At 42.5% G+C, this 18,676-nt stretch overlaps 2 protein-coding genes across 6 annotated transcripts in view; one reads left to right on the top strand and one right to left on the bottom strand.

Moving 5' to 3' along the window:
- The window catches only part of Lyrm1 (LYR motif containing 1), a 42,538-nt gene extending 39,889 nt beyond the window's left edge, over positions 1-2,649 (bottom strand). For 2 of the 5 annotated variants that reach the window (XM_013011720.1, XM_013011721.1), the window contains exons 1-2: positions 2,362-2,649; positions 1,736-2,016 (exon numbers count right to left, since the gene is read on the bottom strand). The gene's annotated coding sequence lies outside the window, so the exon portion shown is untranslated. The remainder of the gene's footprint in view (positions 1-1,735; positions 2,017-2,361) is intronic. The other 3 variants (XM_013011718.1, XM_013011722.1, XM_013011719.1) reach the window with 3 other exon arrangements.
- A 221-nt stretch (positions 2,650-2,870) lies between these two features.
- Positions 2,871-18,676, top strand: part of Dcun1d3 (DCN1, defective in cullin neddylation 1, domain containing 3) — a 47,635-nt gene continuing 31,829 nt past the window's right edge. Inside the window, exon 1 of the mRNA XM_013011716.1 lies at positions 2,871-3,073. The gene's annotated coding sequence lies outside the window, so the exon portion shown is untranslated. The remainder of the gene's footprint in view (positions 3,074-18,676) is intronic.

Raw genomic sequence — 18,676 nt, 5'->3', positions numbered from 1 at the left:
GCTTGCCTTGCATGCATGAGGCCCTGGGTTTGATTCCTCAGCACCACATAAGCAAAAAGAAAAAAGCTGGAAGTGGCGCTGTGGTTCAAGTGGTAGAGTGCTAGCCTTGAGCTGAAGAGCTAAGGGACAGCGCTCAGGCCCAGAGTTCAGGCCCCATGATCGGGCTTCCCCCCAAAAATTTTAAGAACCCTAGGAATATTAAGCTAGTACTATCAGACTGTCTGGTTTTTCAAATAAAGCCAAATCTGATTTTTGATGTGCCAGTTTTTAAATGCTGGCAAGTAAATGTAAGACTGCAAAAACAAACAAATAAACAAACATAAAATCACTTTGTGGGCCAAGCAATATGTTTGTAGGCAACATCTGTCTTGCCAATTTGCAACTTCTAATTTAGGGCAACCCTTTCAACTAGAAGAAAAGGGACTTATCTGAGGCTGCTGTCAGTCTACGATGGAAACTCAGACCTTCTGAGTCTTTTTCTCATACCATTTCCAATATATTAAGTGACTGACCGTATTGTGTGGTATCCAGCAGCAGTAGCAGGGACAAAAAACTCTTTGTCATAAGCTATTGAATTCAGTGCTGATACTTTATGAACATTGTGTTCCTGCCCAGCAAGGCTCAGTACTACTTAGCAGCTGAGAAGACACAAAGAAGAGATAGTCCATTGGGAAGACAGACATGTAAATAAATATTTATCAAAGAAAGCAGATTTTTTTTTTTATAGTGGACACACATTTACCTGTGCACAAGCCCCAAAGCACTGACAGCTGGGAGGGGGAGGAGAAAAGATATACAAGTGACCTTTAAGGATGAGTCTCACTAAGTATGACCTTGAGTCCCATTAGTCAGGATCTTAAGGGGAGGTAGTTTTCTTGGAGTTCTGGTTCACATCTCCTTTGTTTGCTTTTTTTCTGGGTTCTCACTGAAATGTTATGAGATCTAAAGGACCTTCCTCTTTTTTGTTTTTGTACTGGTCCTAGGGCTTGACTCAAGGATTGGGGGCAATCCTTGAAGTTTTTTTGTTTTTTTTTTTGTGCAAGGCTAGGCTCTATCACTTGAGCCACAGCTCTACTTCCCACTTTTTTTTGGGTGTCTTTCAGAACTTTCCCTCTAGTGCTGGCTTCGAACCTTGATCCTCAGATATCAGCCTTCTGTTCTGAGTAGCTGGGACCACAGGAGTGAGTCACTGGTCCCAGGGTGTGATCGTCCTTGTTATCTGCACACTCTTCTAAGTGCTCTAGGAACAGATCAATATTTTATTATTTCCAGTCAAAAGTTTCTTCCTAATTTGTCTAACTTCTAAACACATCCATGTGGACTATTACATTCAAAAGAAGAGCCTAAGATTTTTTTTTTCCCCAAACTGTTTTCCCTTAGTGAGTCATTTGCTCCATCATTTTCCTACATGTTTCACATTCAATTCCACTTCATATCCAATTTGGCAACAAATCCTGCAAGCTCAACCTCCAAAATAGAATTCTGTTAATTTCCATAGTGACTGCCCTTTGAACACGATGGTCACCTTTCCCTCGGCCTCCAACCCCTTTCCTGCAATGCAGCTCAACCTTTCCCACTCAGTAGCCTGTGTGGTTTTTAAAAAACGCAATCAGGTCAGATAACTTATTTAAAATCCCGCAGTGACACCAAAAGCCTTCTTGCCACTTCTCTGATTTTTATCACAGAGCACTGGAGGCTTGGGTCTTCTTCAACCACGTGGCTTTGGGTTTCCTACCGGAATACCCAGCCTACGGGCTCTTTCCTCCACTTAGCTCTTTCTGTGTCCCTCTGATCAGTGGCTTCCCCTGCGCACGCTCAGTCGGTGTGCAGTGCCCAGCACTTCACCAGGCCTTCTGGTTAATTTGTTTTTGGAGCGGGTGCATCTCTCACTTCCGATGGCTTTGTTGTTTTACTTGTTAACTCTTTCTGCACGCGAATGACGAGGGGGCGAAGGTGCCCTCCGGCTCTCCGTGTGTTCATGGAGGGAGTTGGGAAGCCGGATGTCTTGGAAAGCCTCTGCCCCTCCCCACACACGCAGGGGTTCATTTAGGTCGCTCTGCCCCCCGCTAGAAGCCCCCTGCTCCCCAAACTGCCCCACAGCACCTCCCATTCACGTTCAGGGATCCGAGGGGCTCGGACCAGTCTCTGCTGGGCCACACACACCAGGCCGCGCCGACCCACGGGCCACTTCCCCGAGGCCGGCGGTGATGACACCGAGCTGCCCTCGCGAGGCTGGGGTCACACTGGCGCGTCGCCTAGCAACGCCGCGCCCGCACCCCATCCCGGTCTCCCCGGGGAGCCAACCCTTCCCCCCCTCCCGGTCCCCGCGCCGGGAGTCGGCTTCTCTCTCCCTTCACTCACTCTGCGTCAGTCCTGCCTTCCCCCACCCCGCAGCGCGGCAGCCCCCGGAGGGCTGCGAGGAGGCGGCGCCCGGAGCTTCGCCGCAGCGGTGGCCGACCGAGCTCCGCCGGCTGGTCCGGTAGGCCAAGCCGGACCAAACCACCCGGGCAGACGTCTTAATTGCAGGTCAGGATAGCCCAGAGTCTCCTTCAGTTTCCAATCCTCCCACATTCTTCACCGCATCCCACAATAGATACCCAAGCGGGTCCTCTCCTTATTTTCCCTTTTACACCTTTCGTTACCCTCCTCCCCCCCCCCTTGCAGTTAAAAATGGTCTCGTCCAGCTTCTTCGGGCTCACCCACCCCGAAGCTACGTCTTTGCCCTTACTTGACGCCGGCTTCTTACGTCTTCGTGCACGTCGTAACGTCACGCCACTCATTCCCTCCCCGCCCCTCTCCCATTCTCCCTCCTGGAGCCGGTGGCCGGCGGGGTTACCGGAAGTGATGATGCAGGAGGCGATGGAGGGGGCGGGGCCTCGGGGCGGCCGCAGCCGGTGGGCCGCAGATGAAGAAGAGGCGGCGGCAGTGGTGGAAGAGGAGGCGGCGGCGGCGGCGGCGGCGGCGGCGGGGGTAGGAAGCCTGGAAACGCGAGCGGGGATGGTAGGTGGTTTGGACCCGCCAGGCTGCCGTCGTTTCCAGAAAGGGTTTGACTGGAGGAACCTCTGGAGCAGCTGTGAGTTTGGAGTGGGGTGTGGGGGGGGAGTTGAGGCAAAGTGGGAACGTTGGGAGATGAAGGGGCGGGGGTTCGATTCCTTCGAGAAAGTGGGGGGGGGGGGGGGTGTCCGATGGTGAAGAGTGGAAACGAGCGCTCTGCCCGGACTGGTCGGTGGGGAAGAGGCGCCTGTGGCGTGTCAGCTCTGGGCTCCGAAAACTTAAACCTACTACCTCTGCCTGCCCACGGCCGGCACCCCTCAGCCCGGGGTCTCGGGGTCGGGGGGCCGGAGCTGCCCGGGAGTGGGTGCAGGCTCCGGCCTTGAGGTCCCCAGTAAAGGCTCTGAGGTAGGAGCCCCAGGGGGAGGCGGGAGGTCAGTCTCCAGCTCCCTCCGCCCGCTTCCCTCCCCACCCCCCACCCTTGGCTTTAATTGTTAACAGCCCTGGAATTAAGGGGGCTCCGACCTGAGGCCTTCCGGTGCACCTTTGCTGGCCACCGTAGCCATCTGTGCCTGAGGTCATGGTGCTGGAGGCTTGGCTTTTTTATCCTGTTAGCGAAAGTGGGACGGGGTGACAAATGTATTGTTTTTGAGCACCCCACCCCCACCCCCTTAACCTCACCCATACACGCACCCGTTTCCACTGTAATAATCTGTAGTTGGGTGGTAGTCATGGTGTTCACCCATCTCTCCTTTATAGCACTTAGCACATTGGTTATCTGTTTTTGAATTTGGTGTTCAGCCTGCCTCCCAGATCGTAACTGCAAGCTTTGTAATACTTCAGTTACAGGGGGTTGTCACATTGGGAGCACCTCTTAGTGCCTCCTAGTTATAGATGACAATGAGCATGATTTTAAGTGAATCCTGGAGTCCCAGAGCCCTTACCAGGAATTATAAGTGGTATAATAGCTCAGGAATCAAGGTCTTGCTCTAAATACTTTTGTGTGAGGAATTTACATGTTGTCAACTCTTCCCAAAATGATTTGATGTTAGGCTAATTTTGGATTTTTGTGTTTCTCAACGCCCACACTTCATGATGCATTTGAGAACAGAGAACCCCATATTACTCTTTTGTTTCTACAGTTGGACAATAGCTCTTTTATCTCTTTCTCCACTTATGTGTCTGGCACACACATCTTCGATGACACAGTTGGACTTGTACTAGTTCATTTTATTTATTTAGCTGATGCTTTGTGTATAGGTGGTCTTAAATGAGTGGATGCGATGTGCTTCGTTTTTATTTTTTTATTTTTAAGAATAAAACAAGTAATGGATTTGGAAATGTTTGAAGAAAGCAAAAATGATTGGAGAAAAAAGATGTTTGTGGATATTCTGTTGTTAAAAAGCAAACAGCATATTTTAGTGTTTACACATTTTTAAGAAATCTTTTGAGTCTGAAACTGTCTTCTAAGGAACTTTAATAGTTTCTTAATAGAGTTCCTTTAATAGTTCCTTAATAGAGACAGTTCCTAAATCTTAGGGGTTCTTTGATTTAAAAGTGTGCATAAGTCTTGTCCTTCTGTAACTGAGCTTGATACACATTATTGCTAGAAGAATTATCATAACAGATGTTCTTCTGATGCTGGGAAGAGAGTCCCATTTTATTTATCAGGGCTTTCAGGGATAGTAAAACAGAGTGTTTCTTGCCTTAATTGTACAAGTAATTATGTTTAAGTGTTACACAGAAATACAAGAGTGACTACTGTGCTCACTTTAATTCTTTTGGAATCTAGTTTTCCATTGAATAAAAAAATCCAAAATTCATTCACTGGACATAGATTCACCAGCTATTTAGTGCCATCCAGTGTTGTAGGTACTGAGTGTATACAGATGAACACAAGTAAAAGGTATACTCTCATTTGCAGTTTATATTGAAGGAGGGAAAGCTGAGCAAGTAACCCTGATTTTGATTAAATGCTGAAGAAAATAAGTGATGTGGTAGAAAGAATCTGCCTGGGATGAGGTCAAGGGTGACCTTGTTGAAGAGTTAAAACTTAAACTGAGCTTTAAATAAAAAAGAGCCATCCATGCAAAGATGAAGAGAGGAATCTTCCAGGTACAGGAAACAGCTAGTGCAGAAACTAGCTAGTATGAGCTTGACAGGTTCCAGGGACTGGGAAGAAATGGATGGGTGGGTGCTGGTATTGGTGGTGCTGGTATGCAGTAATCATCAGGGCTTAGTAAGGAAAAGATAGTATAAAAAGAGTCGGAGTCAGAGAAGTGGAAGTGAGACTCCATGAAAGAAGAGCAAGAAGGAAAAAGATACAGAAAGTGAAGGTCCTTTTGGGTTAAATGTATTGCCTTCCCAAAAGTCTTTTCACAGATATGGTTGGACTATTAAATGTGTGTGTATGTGTGTGTGTGTATTTTTTTTTTAAGTCATCCTCCTTGAGTGGGAGAAGAAGCAGGAGTGGTTGGTCACCTGGGTCTTTTCTCACAGGTAAATCTTTGAACTATGTATTTGAAATTCAGTAGGATGTCCTGTTGAGTACACGCTTTTTTCCTTAGAGCATTTTATAATAACTATTTGGAATGTGTTCTAGTATATGAGTCTTGCATTTCTGTGTGAATTTAAGGTTGAAGTGTTATTAATGTGCTCCGGTTTGTGGCCATCAATGTCTATTTCAAGTTGGTTTTTATGAAAGGCAGAATTGATGTTGCAGTTGTGCTACTATTGTCTGCTCTTCCTGATGACTGGAAACACTAAGCTAAGATGTAGGCTGGTGCTAAAAGTTTACTCAGTGGATTACATTAGATAATGACCATTATGGGACACATTTCCACTATGTTGGAATCTTTGAGTTGGCATTTTACCAAGGGAGGTAACCTGCTTTCCTTTTGTTGGGGGCATCCATCTCTAATAGTCTGTTCCTTTTCAGCTTCACCTTGACCAGACTGTCCACTTGAGAGACCTAATCTACATTGCTTCATTTGGCTCTCTTGAGCATTATCATGGTGGGCCAAAGAAAGGGATATTGTATGCTTTTTTTCTTCTTTTAAATCATATAAAAGTGATTGGTTGCTTGAGTTATTTGTAGTAAGTCCAAGTCTTAGAAATGTTAAATTAAAAAAACAAAACAAAACAAAAATCTTTTAGCTTCAGGGAAAGACAAGAATCAGAAACTGATGATATGTTATCTGTTTTAGATTGTAGTACTGTAATAACACCTGTAGGTGGATTGTCAGAACCAACTTGAATAGAGTGATTTGGGCAAGGTAACAAAAGGGATGCAATGGGGCCTGCTTTTAAATACTGAGTTCTGACTTGAATACAAATAGAAAGTCTTAGCAAGGAAATGACTCAAGTGAGCAGCTAGGAGTAGGCAAATAATAGACTGCACCCTCTGTTCTAAAGAATAGCTCAAAGGAATATATGCATGCATCTGTCTATCTATTTGGCTTTGGCTCAGGTTAAATACTTTGGACTCAACTTTGTGTGTTTATTCTCTATCCAGTGGATTATTAAGTTATCCACTATTCATCTTCATTTTAGTGGTTTATTCTAACTCAAATATGAAAATATTCTGTAGGCTGAAATTTCCATCAGATATTTGGGAAACTGAAGGCTCTTTGCTAATCTTTGAAAGGGGGTGGATAGGTAGGAGGGGACTTGAGCACAGGGAAAAGCCATAGACTTCTATGTCATCCCCTACTTGTGTATGGGAAAAGAGTCTGCAAATCTAAGTGAATTTGGAGTCTTGGAACTGAGTTGGCTTTTTAATCCTAGGGTATCAGTGAATTTGTTTCTTAAAGTTTGGGTGTTTTTGGACATTATCCTGAAAGTTGTGAAACAGAAAGCCAGCTGATACCCCTAGCAATTGTACTTGTAAGTGGTTTTTGCATTGCATTAGATGGTTTAGAGTTACTCTGATTTTGCTGCTGTTTTGATTTATGTTCTGTAGTAAGGAGAGTTAATTGTATACTGGCTGTCAGTTGTTTTGAGGTGAAGAAATGGCAACTCAGATAGAAACAATGCTAATTATGTGGTAACTCCTGTTTCCCCAGCTCTTGATAACTCGCAATTACCTCTTCCTGTCTTTTTACAGATGTCCATATCAGCATCAGTTCTTCCTAATATACTGACAGTGTTCTGGAGCTCTTTGCACAAGAGACCAGGGTCAGTTGAATTGTCCTTCAGTTCAAGTCTAGTTTCACTAGTTCTTGTGTCTGTTTTTCTAGGTGACAGAGAGTCCTATTTCTTTGGGGTAAAACTGGAGGGTTGGAGGTGGGGGGGGGCATCAGGAGTAAAAGCTTGGAAGTGGCTCAGACTGAGCCACTGAGAAAATGGCTGGGTGAAAATGCCCAATCATCTTTTTAAGATGAGTGTAAATGAGTCCTTACTTTAATACTATATATCAGAATAGGGAAGCCCAATGAATCAGTTTTGAGGTGCTAGTTAGCCCATGTGACAAAATAAGTCATCTAGCCTAGTACCTGCATGCATTCTGATTTATAGCTAGGCAGACATGATGACGCCTGACTTCCTCAGGATTTGGCCTTACTTAAAGATACCCTCACCATTAGTTGTACAAGAAAGGCTCATTTGGACATATCTTTGTATGCATACACAGCACTTTGATCACACTCGCTCCTTTCATCACTCTCCCTCAAGTATAGCTCAAGTTACTCAGTCAGGGTGAGGGTTTGAGTTCAAACCTATCATGGCCAAAAGAAAGGAAGGAAGGAAAACAAGGGTGGGAAGGAGTGAGGAGGGGAACATCCTTTGAGCTACGTCGCATCGTTGAGTTGCAGGCTGATAGGAAGAATAGGAATCTCATGTGTAGCTTTAGGAAGTGTCATCTGTATTCCTGCTTTGCCCTGTGTTGCCCAAACATTCAGTATGTCCATTACCAGATCCCTTGACTGCGTATCTTGGATCGCACCACTGTATAGTGTAGGAGTGTTCAGTATCTTATAATTAATTATTGCCTGTTTCTCTATGCCTGTCAGTCTAGGAGACCTATCCCCTTATTTTAGTAGTAGATTGTCTCTATACTGTCAAGCAACAGCATTTGCTAGGTTAGCTCTTTTGTTCTTAAAGGGTTTGGACTTTGATGGTGGCCTTAAAGTGAGTACTGGGGCTTGAGTTCAGGACCTGATATTCCCACTCCACTTTTTCACTCAGTCCCTCACGCACACACTTGGCTTTTTCATTCTGGCTGGCATGCTACCACTTAAATGATACTTCCACTTCTGGATTTTCTTCTGGTTGAGATAAGAGTCTCTGATTTGTCTACCTGGGCTAGCTTGGAACTGCAGTCTGCAGTGATCATATCTCAGCTTCCTGAGTAGCTAGGATATGGTATGAGCCACTGGTTCCAATCTTAATTTTATTCTGAACAAGACTTAGGTCATAGCGAATGAAGTTTATTCAGTTTCCTTTAGTTCAGGATGAAAACAGGAAAACGTCAGACCCTTGCACAACTTTTAGTCTATCTGGTATGATACTATTTTTTAAGCTGGTCTTTGTACAGTCCTCTTAGGCCATTACTGGAATATACTTATGGCAGGAAGGGTGGAGGGGCCTTTGCTCACTTTCTTCTATTTTTCACACTGCTGCATTGTGCAAAACAGCAATCATACTCTATTCTATATGTTCAGATGCTGACAACAGGTTGAAAAGCAGTGATTTTAGTGGGGAAACTAACAAAGTTACAGAACATGGTATAGGCAGCTAGCTTGAGGTACAGACAGCTACAGGACGATTAATTATTGACTTCTCAATTACACTGTCCTGGCCAAGCCATTTATAGGCTCTTAGTAGGGTTTTAGTCTAATTAAATCCTTGGTCTTTGCTCTTTTTGGGTATTCACTCAAACTTTCAGAGCAGACTTCTTTTTTTTCTTTTTGTCAGTCATGGGGCCTGAACTCTGGGCCTGGGCATTGTCCCTCAGCTCTTCATCTCAAGGCTAGTGCTCTGCCACTTGAACCACAGCACCACTGCTGGCTTTTTCTGCTTATGTGGTGCTGAGGAATCGAACCCAGGGCCTCAGGCATGCAAGGGAAGCGCTCTACCACTGAGCCACCTTCCCAGCCCTTTCTTAAGGTCTTTTGATTTCTTAAAACAGGGTCTCACTATCTGGCCCAGGCTGGACTTGAACTCTAGATCCTCCAGCTGAGCCCCTTTAGTATAGGGCTGGGATTACAGGTGTTTTACTGCCATGCCTGTCTACTAAGGGCATGTGTTGGAGAATGTCTTTGTAAAATATGGAATTGCATGGAGTATTCTTTTCTTAATGACTTGCTCTGAAAACTGATCAAGAAAACCCAGGTGTACCCATTGAGAACAGTGGTTTTCCAGATTATGTGAAAACAGTAAATACTCACCTTTTTTAAATTTAATTTTATTTTTTGTTGGTCATGGGGCTTGAATTCTAGGTCTAGGCACTGTCTCTGAACTCTTCAGCTCAAGGCTAGTGCTGTACCATTTGCGCCACAGCACCACTTCCAGATACTTACCTTTAAAAATAAAAAATTGTGCTGATACTGGGGCTTGAACTCCAGGCCTGAATACTGATCCTTACATCTCTTCTCTCTCCCCTCTGTCCCCCCTCCCCCGCCAACTTCTTTTTTATGTGTTTGTTTGGTGGTTAATTGAAGATAAGTTTGCTTCTTGGGGCAGGCTTTGAATCACAGTCCTCAGATCTCAGACTCCTAAAGTATCTAGGATTATAGGTGTGAGCCACCTGTGCCCTGTTTTTTTTTTTTTTTAATAATTTCAGTGTTTGGAAACAATATATTTTCAATTAAACTTTGCTTTATAGCCACTGGATAACTACCTAGTGAGTGCTTTTTTTTTTTTGCTTGGTTATGGACCCTGAACTCGGCCTGTGCTCTGTGCCTCAGCTCTTCAGCCCAAGGCTAGCGTTCTGCTACTTGAGCCATAGTAGCACCACTTCTGGCTTTTTCTGTTTATGTGGTGCTGATGAATTGAACCCAGGGCCTTGAACCCAGGGCCTCATGCATGTAAGGCCAGCACTCTATCACTGAGCCACCTTCCCAGCCCCTAGTGAGTGCTTTTTAAATGTTAGTGGAAACATCCTTTGAGCTGCATTGTTAGGTGTCAGGTGGAAATGCTGCCGGGAATCTCCTGCATATGGCTAGGAAGCATCATCTGTATTCCTGCTTTGCTCTGCCTTGCCTAAACATTTGACCTTTAGCTAGAAAGAATTCTCTCAATGTAACCTGTAGATCCATACCAGATCTTGTGACTGAGGATCTTGAATAGCACTATGGTGTAGTGATGGTACTCTAGCAGCATGGAGGTATTCTTCCTAGTGAAGGTAGCATTTCTTTCTTTTCAGTAAGTGCAATGGAGAGGGGAATGGTAATGTAACACTCTGTATTTCTTCTCCCTTCTCCCCCTCCCCCACAAAGTAGTAGGGCTTGAACTCAGGACCTAGGAGCTTAGCTAGTTCTACAACTTGAGTCACAGTTCCCCTTCCAGCTTTTTGCTGGTTAATTGGAGAGAAGACTTTCTTGCCTGGTCTGACTTTGAAGATTCTTAGATCTCAGCCTCCTGAGTAGCTTGGATTACAGACATGAGCTAGTGGCACACGGGTGTTTTTAAGAATGTTTCCATGATTCTTTTGTTTCAGCAAATTAGTTTTTCTTTGAAATAAGTCACTTGTCGAGTCATTTACTCCAAGCAGTTGGTAATAGCTTATGTCCATGGGGAGACTTCTGCTTGGGGTTTTTAACCTTTATGAAAGAGGGAAACAAAAAGCTTTTTCCATAGATTTTCCATAAGATGAGAGGTTCGGTTAAGTTCTAACACTGGGTGTAGTAGTTAAGCACGTTTTTATGAGAGGAGAGTTGTATGTGTTTGTGGTATAGGGGCAGGATACCTAGGAAGAGGTGTGTCCTGAGTGGTCTAGCTAGGCAAGGGGGGCGGGAATACTAATAATGGTGCTTACTGGGGAATAGTGGATGGAGAAGACTACTCATGAGGTCATTCCACACTAGGGAACACCATTCACTAGTCCTATCTGTATCCTTACTTGAAAGTAATTTTTTGCTATAGAGGGATGAATGCTGGGACACAGCCACTGAAGTTAAAATTGGAGTTTTAGGCTTTGTCCAAACTCCTGTGATTCCACATGCCTGGTCCAGCCACTTGTTTTTATATAACCAAAGAAAGAGACAGTATAGATGAGAGGGAAAGAAGGAGATTTTGTGTGTGTGTGTGTGTGTGTGTGTGTGCGCGTGCGTGCGCGCGTGGTCCTGGGACTTGAACTTGGGTACTGGGCACTGTCCCTGAGCTTCTTTTGTTTATGGCTAGTGAAAGATATTTTTTTATATGTTATGGGCTTGCCCTAGTTGAAGATTGCACTTAAACCCATCTTTCAAATGTCTACATGGGGGCTGGAGGTATTTGGCTTAGGTAGGAGAGTGCCTGCCAATGAGCATAAAGCATCAGATACCAAGTTCAAGTACTGGTCTTGAACAAAAAGAAAAAAGAAAAAGCAAACATCTATGGACATAAGCTTCAGGTTTAAAGAATTGGAGGCAAGAGGAGAGGCATGCATAGTTACTAAACAGTCCAAGTCACCAAGCGTGTTCCTGTGCAGATCTTTAGCTCAGTCCTAACTTGGAAATTCTTCTACCCTCATTATTTTAGAATTTTAATTGAGATTTCATTGTCCATTTTCTCCAACTGCCCTAGGACTTAGTTGGTCATGGGGCTTGATCTCTGGGCCTGGGTGCTGTTCCTCAGCTCTTCAACTCAAAGCTAGCACTCTACCGCTTGAGCCATAGAGCCACTTCCAGTTTTCTGGTGGTTTATTGGAGATGAGTCCCACATACTTTCCTGTCTGGGCTGACTTTGAACCTTGATCCTCAGATCTCAGCTACCTGAATAGCTAGGATTACAGGCATCAGCCACCTGCACCTGGCTCACCTCCTCTTGAGATCATACACCACCTCTTGAAATCACCTTGTTACTCTAAACTCAGTTCTTGTTTTGGGAGGGAAGTTGTTATCACTGTCCTGAGAAAGCTCTGTTGTTCTTTTCTTTGGAGGAGTTTCCTCCATTCTCTCTTATAAATATGTTATAGGTAAGTCCTGTCCTTCCTGGATTCTAAGGTGATTGGAAAGTGCTTTGAGCAAAGGCCTACAAAATAGAGGCAGAGATGCCAAGCTTTGTGGTCAATTCTTGGGCCCAAGTAGTCAGTGCTTTTCAGCAAAAGCAGCTTTTAAGTACCTATTGTATTTCCAAAAATGCCCTGGCAGCTACTCAGAAAATTACTCTCCAACAATTCCTCTGTATACTACTCTCTGATGTTAGTATAGACCCTTCATGTTAATGACTTAAGTCTCACCAGACTGCTCCATTTTAGATGCCATCTGCAGGCATTGAGTATTCCCAAGTTACCTGAACTTCTGCTTGGCACATTACATATTCAGGGATTCCCATTACCATACTTCCCGTCATGTTCGATAATTGGCTGGTGTGATTCACAAACCTTAAGCATCATATTTAGGATTCCAATTTTGTTAGAAAGATTGTAACTTGGTCTGAAATACAGCTTAGTGGTAGCATATGCAAAGCTCTGTGTTTGATTCCTAGCACCTACCACCTTAAACATGTCTTGGCATGCCCGTATAGAAGATCACTCAAGCCCTGGAGTTCAGGGTAGTTAAATAGATGCAGGAGGGCAAGGGATGAGTTTTCGGTTACAGGACCCTATCCACTCTAGGTGTGTCACCCAGTATGATGTTCTGTGTGTTAGCTAACTTGGAAATTCTTCTAGCCTCATTATTTTAGAATTTTAATTGAGATTTCATTGCCTTATTTTCTCCAACTGCTCTAGGACCTAAACTCTAATTACATCTCTGATGTTTCTGATTCACTCAGCCCCTCTTTTGAAATGACAGTGTGCCCACTCTGAAATCACTTTGTTACTCTACTCAGGTATGGTCCAAAGGGATTCAAAAATAACAAAAAAATGTGTCAGTTATGAAATTCCTAGGGTTTTAGGAAATTCCAAGGGTTTTAGGAATTGGCAGAAACCTGGGCAAACACCAGATTTGTATCCTATAAGTAAGAATAAGAATAATAGAAAAAGAATGCGTACAGTTGACATAAAATTATAATTAATATCTATTATTTGATGTTTTTGACATTCAGATACTGCAAAGTGAATAGCTTCAAATTTCAAGAATCAGACAGACTTTCCTTAGTATGAAATGGCATTCACTCCCTGAGTATGCAGTAGTTTAGAAGTTCACAGGTACACTAATGCAAGGAACCGGCCAACTTAAATAAGATGTCAGATGTACTAACTTTATGTTGCCGTCTTTTCTTTTTTTAATGCTGGTACTGGGTACTTGGGCTTGAACCCAGGGCCTCCAGCTCTTGGTTAGCTGTTTTGCCCAAGGATGTCTCCCTACAACTTGAGCCACACCTCTGGTTTCTGCTCCTTGCTGATTAGTTGGAGATAAGAGTACCTCAGGGGACTGGGAAGGTGGCTCAGTGGTAGAGCGCTTGCCTTGCATGCCTGAGGCCTTGGGTTCGATTCCTCAGCACCACATAAGCAAAAAGAAAAAAGCCAGAAGTGGCACTGTGGCTCAAGAGGTAAAGCACTAGCCTTGAGGTGAAGAGCTGAGGGACAGTGCCCAGGCCCAGAGTTCAGGCCCCACAACCGGACCGCCCTCCTCCCCCCCAAAAAAAAAGTACCTCAGATTTGTTTTGCTGGAACGAAGCATGACTCTTAGATCTCAGCCTCCTGACTAGCTAGGATTAATAGGCATGAACCTCTAGTGCCTGTTTTTGTTTTGTTTTGTTTTTGTGCCAGTAATGGAGCTTGAATTCAGGACCTCTTAGTTTTACTTGGCTTGTGGTTGGTGCTTTACCACTTGAGCCATTTCTCTAGTCTAGCATTTTGCTGTTTAATTGGAGATAGAAGCTCAGACTTTTATTCTCCCCAGGCTAGATCTGATCTGTTATCTTCTCTAGGTCTCAGCCTCCTGAGTAAGTAGGATTACAGACATATGGGTTACTACTGCTGGGCTTTCATGTTTATACACACACACACACACACACACACATATGTATGTATGTATATATTTTACTTACTGTCTAATTTTGTTTATTGTTATAGAGGTGATGTACAGATGGGTTATGGTTATAAAAGTCAGGTAAAGAGTGCATTTCTTTTTGGACAATGCCATCCCTTCCCTTACTCTCTCCCAGTTTTTTCCTCTTATCCCCACCTACAAGTTGTATAGTTGATTTTCAACATATTGTCCAGTGAGTAGTACAATTGCTGCATTTGTTCACCCTTTGTTCCTCCATTTATGACTTTTAAAAAAGATTTGGGAAGGGCTGGGAAGGTGGCTCAGTGGTAGAACGCTTGCCTTGTATGCCTGAAGCCCTGGGTTCGATTCCTCAGCACCACATAAGCAAAAAGAAAAAAGCTGGAAGTGGCGCTGTGGCTCAAGTGGTAGTGTGCTAGCCTTGAGCTGAAGAACTGAGGGACAGCGCCCAGGTCCAGAGTTCAGGCCCCACGACCAGACCCCTCCCCCCCAAAAAAAAGAAAGATTTGGGAATACTTGATGGATTGATTAAGAGAGTAGGTGTAGAGTTAGTCTGAATTTGAGTTAGAATTTTACCTACTTACCACTCATACTTTTTGTGGATGAGCCACATTATCTTTAAGTCTCAGGTTATGTATAGTGTAAGGACACTCACACTATTATTTGTGAGGATTCAGTAAGATTTGAAGGTCATGGCACTGTGTGTGGCATATAAATAAATATTTAGTAACATTGGCTATTGTTAGCTACATGGCACATATACATAGCTAAGTTTACCTGGATTGGCAACTCCCAGGAAGCCAAGGGCTTATATCAGTTTTCCTCCTTCCATAGTCATTGGGGCAATGTGTGAAACATTAAGTGTTCAGAGACACAAATATCGATCTCTTGGAAATAAACTTACTTTCTGGGTATCTGGGAAATATATGAGTGAATCTGTAATGGAAACTTCCAGACTGTTTCCAAAGCTGGCCTACAAGTCAGAGATGGAAAATCTTCCTCCTGAAACCTTATAGTACCTATATAAGGACAAGAGGCTAGAATGCTGTTGGGATAGAAACTGGGTTTATACAAGGTGGTAAATTCCCAGACAGTAATTCTGTGCAATCCCATGCCTTACTTAGTGAAATCTGTGGTAGTGTTATCTAACCCAAGAAAACTGACAAATTCCATGGCTGGAGCATAGCTAAATTGGTAGAGCCTTGCCTAGCAAGTATTAGGTTGAATTCAAAGTTCCAGTTAAACCCTTCCCCTCACCCCAATCTAAATGATACACATTGGGCAATGGTTTAGAATTTAAATTATAGGCATTGCCAAAATACCATTGGGTGTATTATATAGAATTTAAAATAACATAAGCATTAGTAGTGATGCCCTTTTTTAAAAGAATGAAAAATGAGTATTATGTTTACTCTTTTAATAGTGGTCCCTTTTTAAAAAAATAATGAAAAATGAGTATTATGTTTACTCTTACCTTTAGCTTTTTCACCATACTTACATCGTTCTTTAGCTCCATTCACTCAGGTGTTAGGCTCACTATGGTAGGTATTAGAGTCTGTGTTAATCTTTTGGTGAGGGAAAAAAGGTCTGACCACTTCTCTTGTACATGGATTCAAACCTTCAGAAAGCTGGAACTCTATCCCATCTAAAGAATTGACTTGTACATTACTTAGTGCTGCTAACTGCTTTAAAGGGACGGTGTAACATGTTCCTTAAGATAAAGCTAAATACCAAGGCAGAAAACATAAAATCCCATTTCACTTTGTCATTCATAATGTGCCTAGTGAAAGTCTTGAAAAGACAAGCCAATAGTAGAAATGATGCTGTGTGTTGTGGGAGGTACGTTTGTTTTCTGTAAAACCCCAGAATAAAACTGAAATCTCTGTTACACAATATAAGCCAAGAAAGCTGATTTGAGGTGTGGTTTGTTTTAGTTTTTCAGATTTTTTTAAGCTTAATTTACTGTAGTTTCTGGACATTTTTGCTTAACACTATCATCTTTATTTTTGGTTGGTCTAAATTTTATGAATGATCTTATAAATTAATATAAAGGGCCATGGATTTTATATAGCTCCTTGTAAATAGTTTAATGTTTCAAATTTAATTTTTTTTAATTGTTATAAGCTAGGTGTCTTACAGCTGTCATCCTGGGTGAAAATTTTGTAAGCCTCCATCTGAGTCTGGGCACAGTGGCACATCTGTCATTCCAGCTACAGCAGGGAGAGTAAATAGGAGGGTAGCCACCCAGGCTTGCACAGGCAAAAAAGCAAAACCCTGTCTTAAAAACAATTAGAACAAAAAGGGCTGGAGGCATGGATCAAGCAGTACCATGCCTAGCAAGCATAAAATCCTGAGGTCAAATCCAGTACCACACATACAAGAAAATATTATAAAGATGGTTACAAGTTGATACCTTTCTGTGTCCACTGTTACTGGTCAAGTAGAACAGAACATTGACAATGGCGTAAAAATTTTCTTCTACTTCATCTATGTAGTGGCAAGATTTGTAGACCTCCCTAGGATCCCCCAATCCCAGTGCTGGGGATTGAAACCATGGCCTTGTGCATGCCAAACAAGTACACTTTATGTCTCTAAAGTATTATCATCTCAGCTCTCTACATCATTTCATAATGAGAGACTCAGAAGTTTTCTAATTGAGCTGCCTCAGGGTCCTCATATAATTTTGATTATGTCATTTATACTTGTCATTCATACTGCCTCCTTACCTGAGAGAGGTTGTGACCTGTGTTACTGGGAGTATTAAGAAAGGAAAAGAACCTTTTGTTTGTGACTGTATATTGCAGGATTAAAAAAATCTCCATTCCTATTAAGATCTTTTTTATGATATGCACCTTGGAGTGGGTTTATTTGAATTCTGCCTAAACAATTTACTTGGTCTTGGATATCCTTAAGGTAGACACCAGGTTTCTGAAATAGTCTATGTCCTTTGGAGACTAGGCATTGATGACTGGTGAATAAATTCTGAAAGGGGATGGGCAGGGGTCATGACACTTGACTTGGACTATAGGCTAGCCTTGGCAATCAAAACTAGAATGGAGTTGTTTATTTCCTTGGCTTAAGGAAATTGCCATTGGATCAATATGTCTTAGTTAAAATCTTTTGTGGGCATCTGAGCAGTTTGTCAGGCTTTTAAAGATTAGAGCCACATGAAAGATTATTCTTTCTAGTCATTCAAATAATTATCCTCATGGTACTGTAATCTCTATAAAAATATAAGCCTTTGAGACTACATATTTAAAAGGATAACAGATTCTGAAGAGTCAGAAGAAAAGATGTACAAACATGATGATAGAGTTCAGTATCTTTTCAGATTATTCTTACATGTTTTCCACTCCATTTAACTCTAGTCTTCTCCTGGTAGAATAACCTTTCCATGTATCCAGAATATTTTTATTTGAAAAAATGAAGTCTTTACAGGGTATTGGAAACTTGAACTTGCTTGCTAACTTCAAATAAGAAAATAAAAACCTCAAATTGGAGTCTTAACTGACTTTAAACCTCCCTAGTCAAAAAACTAGGATTGCTCAATTTATCAGAACATTTGCTTTTTTAAGTGTCCAGCTCTCATCTATTGCTTGGCCCACAGAAAGAGCTAATAAAAAGTTATGCAACAGGTAAAAATCTTTCCAGTTGCCTTTTCCCCATTTAGAAGGAATTTTTCCCCCTTTCCTGTGAGTTATTTAGTCTAAGATCTTCCCCTTTCTCACTTGCATCTTCACTATTTTCATACAGTACTTAAATTGTTTCTCACTAACAAGTTTTAAAGGTCTCTAGCATTTAGTACTTCAAAAGTATGCATAAGGAAAAGAGCTTTTGATTTGTCATAGCAGCTTAACTCACTTTTAATGGTGTTTTAAGTTTTCTATCGGATACTCCCTAAAAACCAGATTTTGTAGTTTTCTAGTTAAGAAACATATGAACAAGCAATGACTTTTCCCAGATGGAATGTTTATCTCTCATAGGGAACTTGTGAAACTCAAAACCAGGAAATTTTGACCTACAAATGAAATGCTGTCAGCTGGGCACTGGTGGCTTATACCAATCATCCTAGCTACTCAGGAGGCTGAGATCTGAGGACTGTGGTTCTAACCCAGCCCAAGTAAGAAAAGTCTGTGAGACTCCTATCTCCAATTAACCACCAAAAAGTTGAAAGTGGGGCTGTGGCTCAAGCGGTAGAGTGCTAGCCTTGCATAGAAAAAGCTCAGGGACAGCTCCCAGAGCCTGAGGGTCAAGCCTCACCAAAAAAAAAAAAAGTGATACTCTCAACATTGTATTCAAAGTGAATTGCATGTGATCTAAAATGTTCCTGAAGAACTGACCCTGGGATTTAAAACGGTATTTAAAGAAAATGTGTGTTTGTATGTTGCTAGTTATTTACTTAAAAAATTTGAGTACCTCTTTGTAGATTTTGTACTTAAGCATCTCTTTTTTTTCTTTTTTTATTTTATTTTTTATTTTTTTAAATTTTATTTGTGAACATACTGTACAGAGGGGTTACAATTACATGGGCAGGATAATGCGTGCATTTCTTACCAAGCATTGCAGCCTCCTCCTTTGGTTTACCCTTC

Source organism: Dipodomys ordii, unplaced genomic scaffold, assembly GCF_000151885.1.
Source record: "Dipodomys ordii isolate 6190 unplaced genomic scaffold, Dord_2.0 Scaffold14, whole genome shotgun sequence".
Taxonomy (NCBI): Eukaryota; Metazoa; Chordata; class Mammalia; order Rodentia; family Heteromyidae; genus Dipodomys; species Dipodomys ordii.
The sequence above is the reverse complement of the archived record's forward strand: the minus strand, read 5'-3'. Positions and strand labels throughout refer to the sequence as shown.